This window comes from Carassius carassius, chromosome 12 (genome assembly GCF_963082965.1).
Source record: "Carassius carassius chromosome 12, fCarCar2.1, whole genome shotgun sequence".
Lineage (NCBI taxonomy): Eukaryota > Metazoa > Chordata > Actinopteri > Cypriniformes > Cyprinidae > Carassius > Carassius carassius.
This window is the reverse complement of record NC_081766.1, coordinates 18,758,203-18,778,780: the sequence shown is the minus strand read 5'-3', so window position 1 is coordinate 18,778,780 and position 20,578 is coordinate 18,758,203. Positions and strand designations below refer to the sequence as shown.

The following is a 20,578-nucleotide window of genomic DNA, read 5'->3' as shown; positions in this document are numbered from 1 at the left end:
TCCTTAGTTGTCAGTTATAATCATCAAAATTAAAAGAAATAAACATTTGAAATATATCAGTCTGTGTGTAATGAATGAATATAATATACAAGTTTCACTTTTTGAATTGAATTAGTGAAATCAACTTTTTGATGATATTCTAATTATATGACCAGAACCTGTACATTTGCTTTGTTTTAATATCAGAATAATTAATTTGATCACAAAATATATTAAATAATAGAAAATATACAGTCAGTGATATACAGCAGGCAAAGATATGCAGTTTGCTCAGATTAGATACATATACAATTTTTTTGGAATGCTCTTGAAAGGAGTCTCTTGCACAGAGGCTTTTGTGTTATATATATATATATATATATATATATATATATATATATATTAGTGCTGTCAATCGATTAAAAACTTTAACTAGATTAATCACACATTTTTTCTGAGATTAATCGCAATTAATCGCAATAAAAAAGAAATGTTTTTGTACGTTTTTAATATATTTTTTAATGTAATAATTTCACAGTTAATAAAATTAATGTAGAAACAACATAAGGACAGTATATTTTAAATACTTGTTTAAATGGCATCTTTTTATGAATGAAGGCCAGTATTACTGATATTAATACAGCTACTGATTTTATTTTATTTTTTTACATTTATTATTAGGCTTCAAAAATATAACAGTTTTTAATTTAAGTAAACTTAAAACAATGCTAACATAAACCCATAATAAATGTCATGTTTACTCCTGCCCTTCCTATCTTAACAGTTAGGAAATATACAGAAATTTAATAAAGTTATCAAAGTTATATGCAGTCTGCACTGCATAAACTATAAATTAAATAGTTAATCCTTATTAAAGCTACAAAAGTTATTTAGTCAAGAGCAGCGAGTCATTTTCTCTGTTCCCTTTGTTCTTTAACTTTACTGACAGGAAGCTTTATTGGCTGCTGTCCCTTTAAGAGCAGACAGACACACGGATCTCACCGTTTATATACTGTCTATGGATCTCGCCTCATTCTCTCACAACTCTTTTTGTTCATTTTAGACTTTATATAAATCATTTAAGATTGCTCTTATGAGGATAATCGACAAAACTGGCACTTTGGGATGTTTATTGTTAGTTCAAGCGCTTAAGAGAACTGGATTCTGGCGCCCTGTCTATGCAGTGTGTGTGTGTGTGTGTGTGTGTGTGTGTATACGTGTGTATGTGTCACATAAGGGCATTCACAAACAGCGCATTCTCTTTTGTCTTGCCGCGCTTTAAATGTTTAAAAGCATTTAAATGAATAAGAGCGTGATCATATAATGTAAAGCTAGCCAACGGATGGCAGAAAATACGGATGCTGCGTTAATTGCGTTAAATATTTTGACACGTTAAACCAGACAAAAATTAATCGCATGCGTTAACGTGTTAACGTTGACAGCACTAATATATATATATATATATATATATATATATATATATATATATATATATATATATATATATATATATATATATATATATATATATATATATATATATATATATATATATATATGGTAAAAACTATATTGTAAAATACTGTTAAAATTTAAAGCAACTGATTTCAATTTTAAGCTACGTTTTCCGCATTACTCCAGACTTGATCCTTCAGAAATCAGTCCAATATGCTGCTCAAGACTTATTCTGGTCAATGTTGAAAATAGTTGTTCTGCTTAATATTTAAGTGGAAACCGTGATGCATTTTTTAGGATTCTCTGATAAATAGAGACTCAAAGAACAGCATTTATTAATAGAAATATTTTGAAACATCAAATATATTCACTGTTACTTTTGATATTTTGATGAATTTAATGCACCCTTGCTGAATAATAAAGACTGGCCCCAAATTTATGAACAGTAGTGCACATTTCTTAAAAATATTTAAAGTAAATTTGTATAGTCTGCAGATGTCTGCTGGCAGGTAGCTCTGAATCACTGATTAATGCCACATGTCTGGCACATCATGCTCTTCACAGATTTACACAATGTGTTTAGAAACATTCTTTTTTAATTGACTCTAACAGCGTTAGTCATCAGTTAGCATTGAAAAGCTCATTTTGATAGTCTGGTCTTGGACAAATTACTGTGCCATTCATCCTTTTCCAGAATGTCTAGTAACTTCTTTGCTTTCTCAATCAAAGTCCTTAATTTGACATTCAAAAAGGATTCAACATCACAAGTACATCACAGTTTAATAACACACCCTTGTGGAATGTAACTGACAGCGAGAGCTTGCTGATTGACTTTTTCCTTTTTCCCACCTGTGTTGCTTTACATGTCCACGCCAGCTGTATATTGTATATGAAAAATTATTCTGAAGGTTGGTTGAGGTAAGCACACTATGTTAACACATTTAGAATATCACTAAAAGCTACAAAATTAATTAAGTGCAGAACACACAGCTTCATCTAAGGAAAAACATTTGAGAAACTTTAAAGGGCACCTATTAGCCCCCTTTTTACAAAATGTAACATAAGTCTCAGGTGTCCCCAAAATGTGTCTGTAAAGTTTAAGCTCAAAATAGATTATTTATTATATAATTGAAAATATTTTAAGTGGAAGTAGAAACACGCTGTTTAATTGCATGTGTCTTCAAATGAAATGAGCTGCTGCTCCCCATCCCCTTTTACAGAATAGGGCTTTCTAGCTCAGAACACAAATACTCTGCCAAAAAAATCTGTTAGGTTTTGATTATCATGTATATCGTGCCGAAATAATGCATTTTAAAGCAATATCAATTTGAACTTCTGATATACGTTTTCTGAGTGCATGCGCACAGGAAGTGGCTGTCACACAGCACACAGTTGGTAATGTCTGTGAAGGTAAACAGCTGTGAAACAAATCACATTTATATAAGATCTGTATATTAAAGGGGTCATATGATGCTTTATTAAAGATCATTATTTCGTGTTTTTGGTGTAACCGAATATGTTGACATGCTTTAATGTTCAAAAAACATTTTTCATTGTTATTTGTTATTTTTCAAACGAGTCAAAGTCTCTCAAGTGCAGTCTGCTCTGATTGGCCAACTGACCAGTGCATTGTGATTGGCCGATTACCGCAAGCACTCGTGGGAAATGTAACAGCCTTTCCATAATTGCGAGCTTCATCTTTCAAAACAGTTAATAATGTCATCAGTTTTACCATCAGTTCAAGCCTGAAAGGGGAACAGAGTCGGTGACAGACACAGTGATGAAGCTCGTATGTGTTTGCAGCTGACTCCACTGTGTGACCCTGTCTCTCTCGGCTCGTGATGATACATTGATGTGTAAAGACACAAAATGATCGGTCTGTGAAAGAAATTGAAAATTATTTAAATCGTAATTAAAACTCTGATTCACTGCAACATCTGAACTGTTCTGAGTGCGTCTTCTTCTTGCTTTATGGCAGATTGCAGAATTTTAAGTGCATTACCGCCACCTATCTCTGAAATGGAACATTGACACTCCTAACTGAGACTGTAGAAAGTGTCAGTGGTCCATTTGAGACATAGGTGGCGGTAATGCACTTATAAGTCTGCGCTCTGCAGTAAAGCAAGAAGAAGAAGATGCACTCAGGACAGTTCAGACATTATGGTGAATCAGAGGTAAAAAAAAAACAATATAAATACTTCTCAGTTTATTGTTGTTTTTGTCGATTTTTCAAATATTCTTTTAATTTTCTGTTATATTTTGCAATTATTTTAATTCTGAGAAAGCAACACCGAACACTTAACACATAAAACAAAAGCCTTGATTTCGCTCTAGGGAATTTTCAAGCCACGATTGTTACTAGAGGGCTGCATTGGGATAGGGGTCCCGCCGGACCCAACACAAATCTTGCAGGAACAGCCAGTTTTACCTTTGCTGCAGGTGGGAGTGGGCAGTCATAAAATATAGTGCATGGTACATAACCAGAATAATGAAGTTACATTAACACTAGGCTTACAGTCAGTAGTCAGTGTTACACTGTGTTTGGTCATTGATTACATTACTTGACCACAGCGGCACTGCCCCCACTGTCGTTTTGCATTTTATAGAAATAAAAATAATTTAGTGCAGTTGGAAAACAGCCTACAATTCTAATCTGAAAGCATCTGCTCTACACCAGGGTTGCCAGGTCTGCATGACAAAACTAGCTCAATGGCCAGTCAAAAAACAGCCCAAAGTAGCACAATGACCATATCCCAAATGTCAAAACTCAAACAGACTGGAAACACAGACTTGACAACCCTGCATCTAACACGGACTACAGGAGTCAGATTTGACTGATCATGGGTCAAGAAAGAGGATTTTCTGCTCAACAGATTCTGAGCTCATTGACAAATATCTTATCCTCTTAAGATCTGCTCCCTTTAAACAGAGAGCGCATGATTGCGAAATTTAAAGTGAACAGCAAACGCTCATTCAAAAGAGATTTCAATGCCACACATATTGATAGCGACTCCCTGATGCGCGAAATTATCTACAATATTAGCACATTTACATGTGCTTGCAGGAATGGAACACACACGTTGTGGGAGTGGGCAGTAAGAAAACAAAAAAGAAAATATGTGGAGCTCAATTTAATATCACACCAATTTTGTGATTGTCTGTTATAGTGTGGGGCTAGGGTGGGACATTAAACTTGTTGTTTGGTGGAGCCGGGCCTGTTATATAATAATATGATCCCCTTCCTACGTCACTAGGGAAGCCAAATCTGAGCAGCTCATTTTATCACATGCTTGCAGAGAAAGGCTAATCAAAACAAAATAAATGGGTTGTCCTTTTTCACTTTTTCTAGGTTGGTAGATGCACTGGGGAACGGATTATAGCACTTGAACATGGAAAAAGTCTGATTTTCTGATTTTCTGAAGTCTCCATTAACATTATAAAGTATAACAAACAACTCCCTTTAAACACTGAAAGTCACAGACAGTATGTAAAAAAGTTGCAAAGTTGCTCCAAAAGCATACACAAAAACAATGCTGTCTGTGACAAATTATCATTGTTCATGGGAAAACTGTACTTGTTTTCAGTTTTTTTTTTTTTGCTCTTCTCTCAGGTTGAGTAAAAATATACAATCCCTCCTGGGGTCCAGGGGCAGTAGTTGTGGCAGATCCCTTGCCAAACACAGGACTGTAGACACTCCTTGTTTCTGATTAATTCCATATGCGCTCCGCCTGTAGTTAATGCTGCTCTTGAAACATCACAGCACATTTCTTCCATTACATTATTATCTATCCCCCTTTCATGCAAAACAATAACATATGCAAGCCCACACACACACACTTGTAGATGTGTATTCATGGAAATATTTCAATCATCGTAATCTATCTACAATCGTTTTTGTTACGAACAATTATTTATTACACCCACTTTGGAATACTCAATTCTGATTGGTAAGTCATGGCATTTGTACTGTTAGATTTTAATATACAAACACAACTGGCACCATCTCCGTTATCCATTGTTCTGTTCTCATTGCTCATTTTCTTGTTAGGCCAGGTGTGTTGTAATGGATTACTTTTTATCTTAGCAGAAATTTTAAAATAAAATACAGGTACGATAATTTCAACTCAAATAATTATTTCTTATACACCATGTTTAGTCGAAATAATGTGCAGTCAATTGGTTATTATTGATATTTTCTCTGAATGTGGCAAACTTCTGATTCATTAGACAAATAACTTAACTAAGAATAACAAAGTGTGGTAAGCGGACTAAAAACCAGTGTGTTTATGATTATGATATGATAATTAATTTCAATAATATGACAAGAAATACAACTTTGCAATCTCAAGCAGCATTACAGACTGTTTTTTGTTTTTGTACAATAACTGCAAGTGAAGTGTCACACATTCAAGTTACAAATGCCTGCTTTTATGTTAAAAAGGTGGATACAGGACCCTTCAAAATTTTGGGGTCAGTAGGATTTTCACAAAAATGTTAAGTAGCTATTTTACACTGATAACAATAAGAAATGTTTCTTGAGCAGCATATTAGAATGATTTGTAAAGGGTCATGTGACACTGACAAAGTGACTGCTAAAAATTGCAATCACTGGAATTAATGTAATTTTATTTTTATCAAATAAATGCAGCCTTAGTGAGAATAAAAGACTTCTTTCAAAAACAATGTACATAAATAACTAATAAATCGTCATAATTCCTGGAGAATGTTTGTGCTTATTCACACTGAATGGAACTTTCATATAAACAAAGCTCTTTCTACCCCAACTGCTCCTTGCACTTTTGTCCCAGTCATGTGGAACAAGCACAATATATCCAACACTGAGAGGGGGTTCCTCTCAGAGGGAGATATTGTATTAATCTACACAAGAGCAGCAAGTCTCTCCAACTGATATTGGCAAAATACCAACACCCCTTTGACCTCTCTACACTGTGCCGTGAGCATAACCCGAAGACGACCTTTGTTCAGGACATCAAGTGGAGCTGACTGTGAGCACTGATTCTCATTTTTGCCAAAAGTTTTTCCTGACAAAGCCTTGCTTGTGCCTGCCAGTGTCCGTCTAAGTGATGCAGATGCAAGGGATAAAAGCTTTTTTGTACTCAGAATTGCTGAATAAGAAATTCTGACTCGCTCATCCCTCACTATTCCTGTTTCTCCATCCATCTCTGTATTTCATTGGAGCGTTTAAAGCCTCCTGACCGGGCTGCTGTTTGAGGAGACGCTTCTTTTCTGCATGAGGGCTCATCGGTATCATATATTATCAGGGAGGCTGCTTTTATGAGGAATGTGAAATGGAACAAAGCAAATGAGGCTTTCTGTTTCTAGAAACTTCTCATTTATTCCAATCCACTCTTACAGTTCAATTTAGGTCTTGTTTTCCTATCTCTCCCGATCATGACCTCATGCACATTTATTTCTTGTTATGTCACATTTATGTTCTCAGACTTGAGGTCCTATTTGTTTCGTTCCAGTTTTGGGAATTGTTCGAAACTGAGATCTAGCTGAAATCCCTTTGTGTAATGAGAGCAAGAGATTTTGTGGATGTGCCAGTGCTCAACCAGTTTTTATATTTAGGGTGGTGGGAACTTGACCTACATAGTGTTTTGGATTGGTTGCAGATGCTGCCTGTGGGAAAGGGAACCTGCAGTTGATTCAGTAAATGCTGAAGATCCACTAAGCTTTATCCATCAGACATTTAAATGAATCCCAAACTCATTATTGATATCCATTGATCAGTAATGAGGTAGCAAATTTGTTCTGAAGCATTTCATTTAGCACTGCATATAATAAACATATTTATGAGTTTTTTTTTTTTTAGACTAAACTGGCACACTTTACAGACTTTATTCAAAGTACTCCAGGAATGCACAGAAGCAGATTGGTGTGGAGAATCAAACCAGTCAGTCTGTGTAGCTCTGGGTCATTCTGTTTTGAGCAGAGCTCTGAGATCACTGCTATATTCTGAGCTTCACTGCAGCTTCACCACAACTTGTGGCCCAGGTGGTGGAATAAAAATTAAGCAAAGAAGAAGACTCTTTATGGATGAAAATATTGTTCTTTTCTCCAAGTGCATGACTCAGTGAGAAACTACACTTTTCCAATTTTGCGGTTTTCCAGCGGATTTGCCACTCAGACCTTCTTGCATGAATACATTTTCCATGGATTTAAATCACATGAGCATTGTGGCATGCATTTCAAACTAATACGTAGCTTATCTTAATAATCATACAAATTGCCTTGTATGTAAGGCTTATATTTGGATCATATATATATATATATATATATATATATATATATATATATATATATGATTTCTGTACTTTTGTACTTTTTCAGAATTACACACACACACACACACACACACACACACACACACACACACACACACACACATATATATATATATATATATATATATATATATATATATATATATATATATATATATATATAATATATATATATATAAACCAGAGTAAGTCTACTGTGACACTCAGTACTCATAGGTTCATAGATATGTGATATATGTGGTTCATTTCTTTATATCTAGTATTACATTGTAAATGTGCCTTTTCCTGGTATATATTTCTTACTTCAGATGGAGTTTTCTGTGCCTTTACAATATAAAGATGGCAATAAACTGATAATGTGTTGAACTAAATCAGCTTAATTGAAAAAATCACATTGCATTTCAGGAGCTTGGAATCAAGCATGTGTAATGGTACTGGCGGCTGGTTCAAGAGTGGGTCAGCTAGGGCTTTGCCTCATGGGACTAGAGGCTGAATGTCACTCGTAATCTCTCTCAGTGTCAACACAATGTCTGGCGGCTCCTTCAGCGCAGCATGTATTTCTCTTGGAACAACAAATCCACATAAGGAGAGCATATGCTAATGCCTCACTCAGCTTTCACAGTGAGCCTATTTATGACTCAAAGCCTGATGAAGAAAGAAAATAGTAAGTGAGTAAAATGTAATATAATAAATTTTGCATCATCATTCCATATCAGCTCTGGTGTAAATTTTAGGAGTACATACAATTTATTTTGTAACATGCAGTAATAAGTAAATTTATTGTGTATAATGACAAAAATATATGACAAGTGATTCAATGGTACCTTTGAGATGAGGTGAATATTTCATGGTTTAATTAAAAAACATTATTTCTGATATATATATATATATATATATATATATATATATATATATATACACACACATATATAATTAGGACATAAATGCAACAAGAGGATTTCACTCTTTATGTGTTGAACTCAGATTTATTAAATGTGCAATAATTGTTGATATGTCTTGAGTTTAGTGATGTGAAATGATGTTGATTCTGGCTCTGCCCGACAACAAGAATTCCAATTTTCAGCTCAGTTTAGCTGTTGCTTGGCAACAGGAAGGTCTGTGAAGTGAAACCCATCAGAAGCCTGTGCCGCTCACAGTCCCCCTTTGAGAGTAAAATATCACTAATATCTCTTAACTACTAACCCTTTAGAAAATATTTAACATTAAATCTTTCTTTTTACAATTATGATTTGACAGGTAATAATGTAGCTATCTATGAATACGACCCACCCAAAGCCCTGTGTCCTGTACAGTCACACTGATGGTACTCAAAAAAGATTGTTCCAGTTGTTGGCAGGTCTGTAAGCAATTAATTAGCTAAAGAGAATTGTTTAATGAAAGGCCTATGTTACACGCATTGATGAATAAATGATGAATACCCACATAAAAATAAATAAATAAATAAATACTATAGTAATTTATAGTAAATACTATAGTGTTTTTTAACCATACTATAGTATGAAGTGTATTATACTGTATATATTATATAGTATTTACAGCACTTTGTTAATGAATGCTACATCATACTGTAGCATTAACTATAGTGAACTGATAAACTATAATAACTATGGTAGAATACTTTAGTTTTTGCTACACTAAACTTGTAGTATATTATACCCTATAATTGTAGAAAACTTATTACAGTATTGGGTAAAGTAATTTGTTTATATTACTATAGTTGTTATATTACCACAGCAACCATAGAATTACCAAAACAAATTAATTCAAGTACTTTACTATAGTATATTATTCAAAAACATTATAGTATTTTCTATAAATTATTATAGTATCTTTTCATTTAACCATAGTTTCAAAGACTTTGAGTAGTTCTTCAGATTAACCAGTAAAAGCATGTGCCAGGAACAATAGCAGCAAATGTTATATTACAAAATTATGGATTCTGCTACATTTTTACAGATACCACCCCCCTTTTTATTCTTTTTGTTTTTGTTTAGAAGTATGATGAGATATGAGTACTTTAAAAAAGATGCTTAGTTCTTTAAACAAGCTGAATTATTCAGACCACTGAAAAAATATTTTAGTACTTTATTAGTGGTATGACTCATGCAATTGATTTATCTTACAATGTGTCTTATAAGGTTTTTGTCAGACACAGAGACTCAATAAAACAAACCAAAACATGCCAAGGCACTGCAGATGCAAATTATTGACGAAATCACAATGCATTAAAATGAAGATTTATGGTTAATATGTACAAAATAATTTTTCCAAATAATAATAATAATAATTATAATAATATGGAAATTAATGCATAAGTTAATTATGTCTAAATGTATAAGCATTAAGGTGTAAGCAATTATCAACTCTCATTATCGTCTCATAGTTTTTTTCTTTTTAACTTTCTTAAAATATTAAAATACTGTAAAAAACAACAACAACTGAAACACCAGTTTAAAAGCATCAGTGTGTTTAACACTAATAATTTTACCCAGAGGTCAAGTTCATTATTTATATTTGACATTTCATGTAACGGACCACAAATCGTCAGCTGTGCGTGGTAAGCGTAGCGGCCCCTTTAAGAAAATTGGACCGAGGTATATTGAAAACGGGGGTGAACTGTTAATTTAGAACCGAAGAGTCATTGTACAAAGAGTCCACATGTTGAATGTCTGATCGGTTTATTATTTATATATTCTATTATTTTTTATAATGTGAAACTGAACATCAACTAATACTGTTAAGATTTAATGATACAATCTGACCAATTCCCCCTCTTTCGCACAACGGTCTATTCTGGATCCAAGGCTCATGATGCAAAGAGATTCAATAAGCTGGTAGGTGCTGCCCAACGCAAGGTTTTCAGCTCCAGTCTACAGCGAATGAGCACGGAAATATACCGCAGCATCCTCATTCATTTGAAGTGTTTACGCTCAGATCAGAAAGGTGAGTTCTTTGTTGTAAATGTCATTTTATTTAACGCTGTATTTAGCATGCGCCAGTGTCTGTTTAGAGCTCATTACAGCCCATTCAATAACAGTCTAGCATCCTTCACCTATTGTTCAACTGCAGACATCCAAATTCCATGCACGTGAACACTGCCAATGACATGTTGCATGTGATTTGCAGCAATGTGCTTATCTTCAGTTATTTTTATGTATAAGCAGCACATATGAAGAGTACTTTGTTAAGTATAGCCGGTGTTTGCATTATATTCTTCTACTTAAGTGCATTTTACATCAAAAGGTGGAAATGTTGCTGTCTTGAAAACGCATGGATTACAGAGCAGACAGACAATACATGCGCTTCAAGTAACAGGAGGCTTTCTCTCTCTCTCTCTCTCTCTCTCTCTCTCTCTCTCTCTCTCTCTCTCTCTCTCTCTCTCTCTCTCTCTCTCTCTCTCCTCTCTCTCTCTCTCTCTCTCCACATATGAGTTTGTTTTCTCTGTTGTAACTGTCTGATAGTGTAGATGCATGAGTCTGGCTTCTTGTAATTGATTGTCTATCAGGACCGTTACTAATGAAGTTCCAGCATACCAAGCACACAGACTCACAAATACCTTGTTCTTTCGACTCTGTCCATATGCTTGTGCCTCAAGTTTTATACTGTGTAGATGTTGCTTATGTGTTTCTAAACTAGAGATTTGAAGGGTATCAGATGAGCCAGAATGACAGCTTGTTTAAGTCATCCAGACATCCAAGATTTGACAGGGTGCCTGTCATTGTGGCCCTATCTGACCTGTTGTGTTTATAAAAAGTACTTGAATAAAATACAGCTGCTCAAACCAGATTTAAAGGCTGTTTGAGTATAGTATAATGTCTGTTTGGATTAGGATAGCTGCTTAAGGGTATGGTCATACAAAGTTAAAATTCTTGTTTCGAGCATTAGTCATTAGCCAAAATGTCACTATTTTAGGCCATTCAGTTTGAACAACCACAGACTAATGGCTGTTCTAAGCACAAGGAACGAACTGTGACTTTTAAATTCAAACTTTGTTGGTTCACAGAATAAAATTGGTCAGTTTAAACTCAACTGGTAGGTCACAGTTTATGGATAGCAGGGAAACAATGTTAAATGCAAAAAAACACACATCTAACCATACAATTTTGTAACATGCATCTGTTCCTTAAGTGCATGTTATTGACCATAGGTTTCATTTATATACACACACCAGATATCAGATGAAACTACTTCTCTCCTGTGATGTATGCTGGACTTTTCTTAGAATCATCTGCAAGCTTAATTCATATCATTCATGATAATATTAATTCATGTCATGTTTGGTTTAAGGACATTTTTGTTACTTTTTGGCTATACATTAAACAATTTAAAAAATGTTTTGCCGAAAGCTAGGTTTTAAATCAAAACAGCTGGTTTAGGTAATGTGAGATTAATTCTTTATTAACTTTATGTCTTTATTAAGGCCGCTTGCCCATTTTGCATTTTGGTTACAAGCTACATTGCATCAAACTTACAGAAGTTGGTAACAACGCAACAGGAATGTAGTGCTCTGTCTTCTTCGGTGGTGTAAGAAGGGACATGGAATGAAAAGAGCAGAGCTGGAACAGTGTCTTGGGATTGTAAAACCATGATTATATGAGGAATGTCATGATGACTTCAGCAGAGATGCGGAAATGAACTGTGTTTAGAGGTAACAGATGAAAATGCAGTTACCACTGCTCTCAGGGTTTGAGGAAATAAAGGACTGTAGTACAGTCTCCACTTTGTCTTAAAAACATTAGTGAAGTGGTCTATGAATAGCTGACAGATTTTGCCATCATGTTGGCACCTTGCATTACATGGTCGAGCCAGTCATAATTTAAGCGGATGATCCAGTGGGTTACTTTTGTTGTCTTGAGCATTTTCCATCATCTAACAGTACAGGCAGGGAATCACAGGATAAATCATGAGTAATTAAATCCAGTAGGTATATCAGCCTTTTAAACCCTTGCGAAATCTGAGGCAGAATTCAACTTGCTCCCTTCATGCAGCCTAGTTGATTTGTGTCTATCATGCATTTCCTTACATGCCTTGTATATGTATTATGTTTTAAAATGCTTCATCAGATTAATATGCAAAGACAACTGTAACAATTTTATTGTACTTCATTTGAGTGTTTTCATTTTGAGAAGCCTTCTCTTTGCTACAAATGTGATATCGAACAACCGGGTGCTTGTTGATGGTTCTCAGATCTAGTTTGAAATGGAGGTGATTGTACTTTCACTGTAGTTGGCCCTAAGCTTAAACCTTAGATTTATTTTATTAATTTATTCAAATTAATCACACTAAACGTGACAAATGTAAATGCCATTGTTCACTGAGATTTTATAATAAAAATCAATGGATATCCATTTAACATGGCCAGTAGCTTGACTGATTTCACAAGAACACCGTCTGACCAAGTAGTTCTTAGTGGTGATGATGATGAAACACTTTTGTGTCCAGGTTGCGTTATTGTGGTTTCATGTTGCCTTTATATTGTTTATTCTCCTGGGGCAGTTTAGGCCCATCTGTCTGATTCTTCACATCAATAGGAGCCGCAGCTGCATAGCCTGACCCCCAGCAGGCTTTTGTAATGTGGCGTGTGTTTGTGTCTGAGAGTAGGTGCACGTGGATATATACATAGGTGCCATATTCCTCTTTCTGCCGCTGGTCTGCTTTAAAGGTTCCTCAGAGTAGGTGGGTGTTAGATACAACAGAAAATACAAAGATGTCGAGCTTGATATGATGCTGATGAGTGCAGGTGTCCTGTCTGCAGAACCGCTGCTCTTTTGTCCGTCTACAAATACTGTACGCCTTCTGAAGTCTACAGGGCACAAAAATAATGATTTATTTTTTCTGCTGATCCAGTCAGGTCAGATTTGTATTTGCCTTAATAATATTATCAGCCTCACTGCCATAACTTTTACATTTTATTTTAAGTAACATACTTTATATGATGGAGAAATTAAATTCAATTAATATTGTTTTTCATTGAATATAAATTTTTCTTCATATCAAATAGGGATACATAATATATTTGTCTTATATCAATTACTGGCTGTTTTGCTCAGTTGAATTAAATGTTAAATAAATGTACAGTGTACATGTACACCGCGTACAGTGGACGACTTTGCAGTTTTCTTCACAAATAAGACGAGATCCATCAGCGGCCAATTCTCCACACCGCAGACTGAGGACAACTTCATAATGACCGATGCACACTCTTTCTCCTCCTTCTCCCCACTCTCAGAGATGGATGTCTCCGAACTTCTCCTGTCCAATCATCCTACTACTTGTCCACTTGATCCGATCCCCACTCACCTCCTTCAAGCGATCTCTTCTTCAGTCATACCTTCGCTTACTCACGTTATCAACTCCTCTCTTCACTCTGGAACATTTCCCTCAGCATTCAAGCAGGCTCGGGTAAGCCCACTGCTCAAGAAACCATCTCTAAATCCAACGCTTCTTGAAAACTACAGACCGGTATCCCTTCTTCCATTCATTGCAAAGACACTTGAGCGAGCGGTGTTCAACCAGTTTTCTATGTTCCTTGTACAGAACAACCTCCTGGACAGCAACCAATCTGGCTTCAAAAGTGGCCACTCAACTGAGACTGCTCTGCTCTCGGTTACTGAAGCCCTGCAACTGGCAAGAGCAGCTTCAAATTCCTCGGTACTCATCTTACTGGACCTTTCTGCTGCTTTTGACACTGTTAATCACCAGATTCTCCTGTCCACCCTCAGAAAGATGGGCATCTCTGGAACAGCACTCCTGTGGGTTAAGTCCTACCTCTCTGACAGATCCTTCAGTGTGTCTTGGAGGGGTGATGTTTCAAAGTCACACCACCTTGCTACTGGGGTTCCTCAAGGCTCAGTACTTGGACCACTTCTCTTCTCAATCTACATGACATCATTAGGATCTGTCATTCAGAAGCATGGCTTTTCTTATCACTGCTACGCTGATGACACCCAACTCTACCTCTCATTCCAACCAGATGACCCGATGGTAGCTGCTCGCATTTCAGCCTGTCTGAGTGACATCTCTAGCTGGATGAATGACCATCACCATCAGCTTAACCTTACGAAGACAGAACTCCTGGTGATTCCAGTTAACCCATTGCTTCATCACAACTTCTCTATACAGCTGGGCTCATCAACCATCACTCCTTCGAGGACAGCTAGAAACCTAGGAGTTGTGATGGATCATCAGTTAAGCTTCACAGACCACATTGCTACAACTACCCGGTCCTGCAGGTTTGCCTTATACAACATTAGGAAGATTAGACCCTTCCTGTCAGAGCAAGCAACCCAACTTCTTGTCCAAGCTCTTGTTCTCTCCAGACTGGACTATTGTAATGCTCTCCTGGCGGGCCTTCCTGCATGTACTGTCAAGCCTCTGCAATTGATCCAGAATGCAGCAGCGAGGGTTGTCTTCAATGAGCCAAAAAAAGCTCACGTTACTCCGCTCCTCATCAGGTTACACTGGCTACCAGTAGCTGCTCGCATCAAATTCAAGGTACTGATGCTAGCCTACAAGACGACCACTGGCACGGCACCAACTTACCTAAACTCATTGGTTAAATCTTATGTGCCCTCCAGAAGTTTGCGCTCTGCAAGTGATCGACGCCTTGTGGTACCATCCCAAAGAAGTTCAAAATCACTCTCAAGGACCTTTTCCTGGACTGTGCCCAGCTGGTGGAATGACCTCCCAATCTCAATTCGTAGAGCGGAGTCTTTACTCATTTTCAAGAAACAGCTAAAGACTCATCTTTTTCGCCTGCACTTAACCAACTAACACTAGCACTTTTCCTTTTCTTGTCTTTTTATTAAAAAAAAAAAAAAAAAACCCTACCTATGCGTTCTATACTAGACTAACTGAGACTTGTCATGGCACTTGTACACTGTTGTTGTTCTCTTGTTGACCTGACTGCTTCTATTGTTCTCATTTGTAAGTCGCTTTGTATAAAAGCGTCTGCTAAATGATTAAATGTAATGTTAAATGTAAATTTCCCATATTTTATATTTAGTTTACCTTTGCCATCATCTAATGCTCACTTAATATCAGAACGAACATCAATTTTTCATAATTTACATTATAATATTTTGCCTAAATGCCTATGGATTCACTTTCTGACTTTTAGAAAATTGTCTACATTAGTAGTTAAAATGTATAGATTTGTTTTTTTACATTGATTTAACTATAAATATAGATACTTTTTCTATTTTAATTATTTAGACAAAGTATTGTAGAATCTTAAAAGCAATTATTAGTTAATAGTAAAAATAATTAGGCTATCAGCTTATCAGTTCAGGCATTCCCTTAAAAATGGAACCCATGTCCTTGGTGTTGCTATCCCAGCGCTCCCAGCGTTTGAACTGCAGGAACACTGGGTTTTACTGTCTAACAGTAAAATCACAACCAACTGCTAATTAAAGTAGCAATGTTAAAAATATCAAATTTAGGTGAAAGATTTAACCAGTTAGCCAGTGTCACTCATCAGTAATTCTATAGGCATAAAAACATGTGTTCAACGAACATAATATGATCCCACTCCCTGATCTTGGGCCATCTGGCTATTGGTCCACTATTATTGTGTTCGTCATGTAACCCAATTATGTGGCTACAACCTCAAACCATTATGGTTTTATTGCTTTTTTTAATGTCCTGTTTTGGGCTCATAGATTTAGAGGCCCTGCTCTTACATAACTGCTGCAGACATTTTACAGGGCCTGTTACTAAATATTGCTTTGATTTCACAGAAAGCATCAACAAATAACATCCTTGCGTAAGCACAGCAGATCAGGCCTTTATTGAATCTCTCAGCACTTATTCCAGCACAGGCCTGGTCGACTCCTATCATAAGGAAATGCAATTGCATCTTGTTTAAAGGCTCCTGAGAAATATTTTTGCAATTAAAGTGGCCCAACGCTGGGTCAGCTGATGAAGGATTAAGGCCACACAGCTGTGAGTGTGAAGAGCTCAACAGAAGGTGTTGATGAAAGCAGTCCTATGGAGGTGCTCCACAGCAGATGGAAACTGCTGCCGGGTGCCAGGTCAAATTCCTTCTCCCACTTCGGGAGGATTATTAGAAATCGTTCAATCGGTTTCTCCATGGGTGATGATCTTTATTTGAGGCAGAATTATAATATCCTGCTTTTACCGGCTAAGAGGTGATGGATATGGACTAGCTGTTATCGTGTCGAGAACGAGTCCGTCTTTTGTTCATTATCTGGCTTGGCTCAGTGTTCATCTTCAGTCAGTGTACTGTTTGAGTAAATTAATTACTCCGGTATATTGGTTTGTTTGAACTCAGAGGGAGTGTCAGCCACATTCTCCCGCCATTTTATGAATACTTAAATTCCCAAGGCTTCAAGCCAAAATGAAAGATTCTCCCCATCACTCACTTATTAGTGCAGCATGTCTAGCAGAATTAATAAAATGTCTGCAGCTTGCATCATCTGCCAGCTTGTGTTCATATGACTGCTTTTATAGAGATCAACAATAAAGGAATAATAAAAAAGAATAATCTGATCGGTGAATAGTTAGGAGCATTGTCGGGAGGCCAAGCATGACACTCAAACACTGACCTATTTTACATTGTCCAGAGTGTGCTAGACTAGAGAACAGATTAATTAATCTCTGCTGTCATCTCATTTCAGGTGCTTATTTACTTGGCACTGTTTGTGCTATGTTTTGGCATTATTTCTCTTTCTGGAATGGTTACGTGAGCTAGCTGCTAACAGCTGCTTTACATTATATGAAATGTGCAGTATTCTTCCGAATACCCTCATGCTATGGACTGTTGTGGGATGGGTTTAGACTGTTATTTTATTAGCTCACTCGCTGGGCATCTAGCAACAAATACATGATGACGTGTCCAGTTAATGCACCCTGGAGGTTGTGCAGACGTATAAATCACTCGGTCTCAGATAATCCTGCCCTGAGTAAAATTGTGCTCAACCCCATGGGGTCGGTTCAAGTGGCAGTGCATTAGCACTATCCAAATGCCAGTTCTCTCTGGTGGCACAGTATTGGCAGAATGCAGATATATAGCCTGTGCAAACACCTAAATGTTTGTTTTTCTTTAATGATGGTAACTTTCCTTTGACCTTATTTTTATTGAGATAATTATATATTCTATCCCCAGCCCTTCGAGAAAATATTAAATACGTTCTGCCAAATGAAAATTGTCATTAATTCTTCCCCCCATACTGTTTTAAACCAATATGACTTTCTGTCTCGTGAAGAGCTTAAAAGGAGATCATTAAATGAATGTTTGGTTGGGCTGATTTAGCACAGTTTAGTGAATTGTGACTCACAATTGTGATTTAATGCAGAGTAAATAAAGCAAAGTGTGAGCAACAACAGGGAGAGTAAATGATGATAGAAGTTTCATTTTTGCATGGACTATCCCTTTATACAAAGTTTTTTTGTATTTTATTAAGACATTATTTATAAAGGGTCCGATATATTTTGAACAAAATTTTAGCAAAGATAAAATAAGAAATTCAAGCAAAAGTTTACTCTGGTCACTAAAACCTTTTGACTACCATTGGTCCGTGGTGATTATGGACTAAGTCGATATGCTCTGGAACTCTGCCTTCTTTGACATGGAAATGTTTCCCACTTAAACTTATGCAAAAATGTGCAATATCCTTATATTTATTTGTTACCCCTCCATCCTAGAACATTCCTGCATCTCACTCAATCCTATTCCATTATCATTTATAGCACAATTGTTTATAGACTTATTTATTTGCCAATTTGTAAATCTCCTGTAAATTTTTTTTTTTTTTTTTTTTTTTTTTTTTTTTTTTTTTTTTTTTTTTTTTTTTTTTTTTTTTTGTCTGTGTGTTGTTGTCTCTGTTTACTGGAAGCTTATGTCACTAAAACAAATTCCTTGTATGCGCAAGCATACTTGGCAATAAAGCTCTTTCTGATTCTGATTTCTGATTCTGAAATCTTCTGCGGTTAATTTCTTCTGTTCAGGCTGTCGAGGTCAGTCACCCACATGAACACACTGAAGCTGCTTTATGATAAAAATTGAAGTAAAGTAGGGCTGCACAATTAATTCAACAAGATTTATTGCGATTGTCATGCAAATTTAGTGAGTAAAGCCGGTTCTGTGATTAGCAGTAAATCTCCATCTCTAAAAAGCAATGCAAAATGGCATTCATGATCGCAGACGATATAATTGTAGGATTATGAAATTGACGAAATCGTTCTCGATAATGACAGCTGTTTGCATATCTTCTAAGTGAACTATGGCTCTGTGTAGTAAATCTGAGAGCACGTGAAAATACCACATTTAATAAAATGTTTATACTCCAAATTCACTTCGTAACATCAGTCGAGTGTTTAAAAATAAATTCTTCTGTGAGATGATGTGGCTTCTTAGAATAATTAAGGCACACAATATTTCACTGTATTCTAAGCTGTTATAATGGCTATGTTGATTAGCATTTCATCATAGATATATTTATTATGATGAAAATTATAAACCATATTGCCTTAGTCGTGTGTTTATTAGTCACGTTGAATCAGTGAAAGCAGTTCAGTCTTCTGTTTATTCAGCTGCAGCTATAGGCATTTCCTGGACTACCTCTTCAGGGCATAGACAGATATTAGATATTAATTTCTCACTCAATTTTGTTTCATACATTAGAAAACTTACAATATTGTTTTCGGTCACAAAATGGCAAAATTCTCACAGTTTTTGGTACAGCTCTAAGTGAGTCACTAGCTGTTGCATGTGAATCACTGTCTTTGATGCCAAATTATTTTATTTTTTTTACTCTTTACCAAATTGCATGGCCTTATATAATACAACCCGAATTCCGGAAAAGTTGGGACGTTTTTTTAATTTTAATAAAATGAAAACTAAAGGAATTTCAAATCACATGAGCCAATATTTTATTCACAATAGAACATAGATAAGGTAGCAATTGTTTAAACTGAGAAATTTTACACTTTATCCACTTAATTAGCTCATTTAAAATTTAATGCCTGCTACAGGTCTCAAAAAAGTTGGCACGGGGGCAACAAATGGCTAAAAAAGCAAGCAGTTTTGAAAAGATTCAGCTGGGAGAACATCTAGTGATTAATTAAGTTAATTGATATCAGGTCTGTAACATGATTAGCTATAAAAGCTTTGTCTTAGAGAAGCAGAGTCTCTCAGAAGTAAAGCTGGGCAGAGGCTCTCCAATCTGTGAAAGACTGCGTAAAAAAATTGTGGAAAACTTTAAAAACAATGTTCCTCAACGTCAAATTGCAAAGGCTTTGCAAATCTCATCATCTACAGTGCATAACATCATCAAAAGATTCAGAGAAACTGGAGAAATCTCTGTGCGTAAGGGACAAGGCCGGAGACCTTTATTGGATGCCCATGGTCTTCGGGCTCTCAGACGACACTGCATCATTCATCGGCATGATTGTGTCAATGACATTACTAAATGGGCCCAGGAATACTTTCAGAAACCACTGTCGGTAAACACAATCCGCCGTGCCATCAGCAGATGCCAACTAAAGCTCTATCATGCAAAAAGGAAGCCATATGTGAACATGGTCGTGTGAGTCGTGAGTCGTGTCCTGTGGGCCAAGGCTCATTTAAAATGGACTATTTCAAAGTGGAATAGTGTTTTATGGTCAGACGAGTCCAAATTTGACATTCTTGTTGGAAATCACGGACGCCGTGTCCTCCGGGCTAAAGAGGAGGGAGACCTTCCAGCATGTTATCAGCGTTCAGTTCAAAAGCCAGCATCTCTGATGGTATGGGGGTGCATAAGTGCATACGGTATGGGCAGCTTGCATGTTTTGGAAGGCTCTGTGAATGCTGA

General features: G+C 36.2%; 2 protein-coding genes across 3 annotated transcripts in view; one reads left to right on the top strand and one right to left on the bottom strand.

Moving 5' to 3' along the window:
• Positions 1 to 20,578, bottom strand: part of LOC132155024 (serine/threonine-protein kinase N2-like) — a 328,421-nt gene that overhangs the window by 59,229 nt on the left and 248,614 nt on the right. The window lies entirely within an intron of this gene.
• The window catches only part of LOC132155018 (protein FAM110B-like), a 46,837-nt gene continuing 36,735 nt past the window's right edge, over positions 10,477 to 20,578 (top strand). Inside the window, exon 1 of one of the 2 annotated variants that reach the window (XM_059563784.1) lies at positions 10,477 to 10,706. The gene's annotated coding sequence lies outside the window, so the exon portion shown is untranslated. The remainder of the gene's footprint in view (positions 10,707 to 20,578) is intronic. The other variant, XM_059563783.1, reaches the window with a different exon arrangement.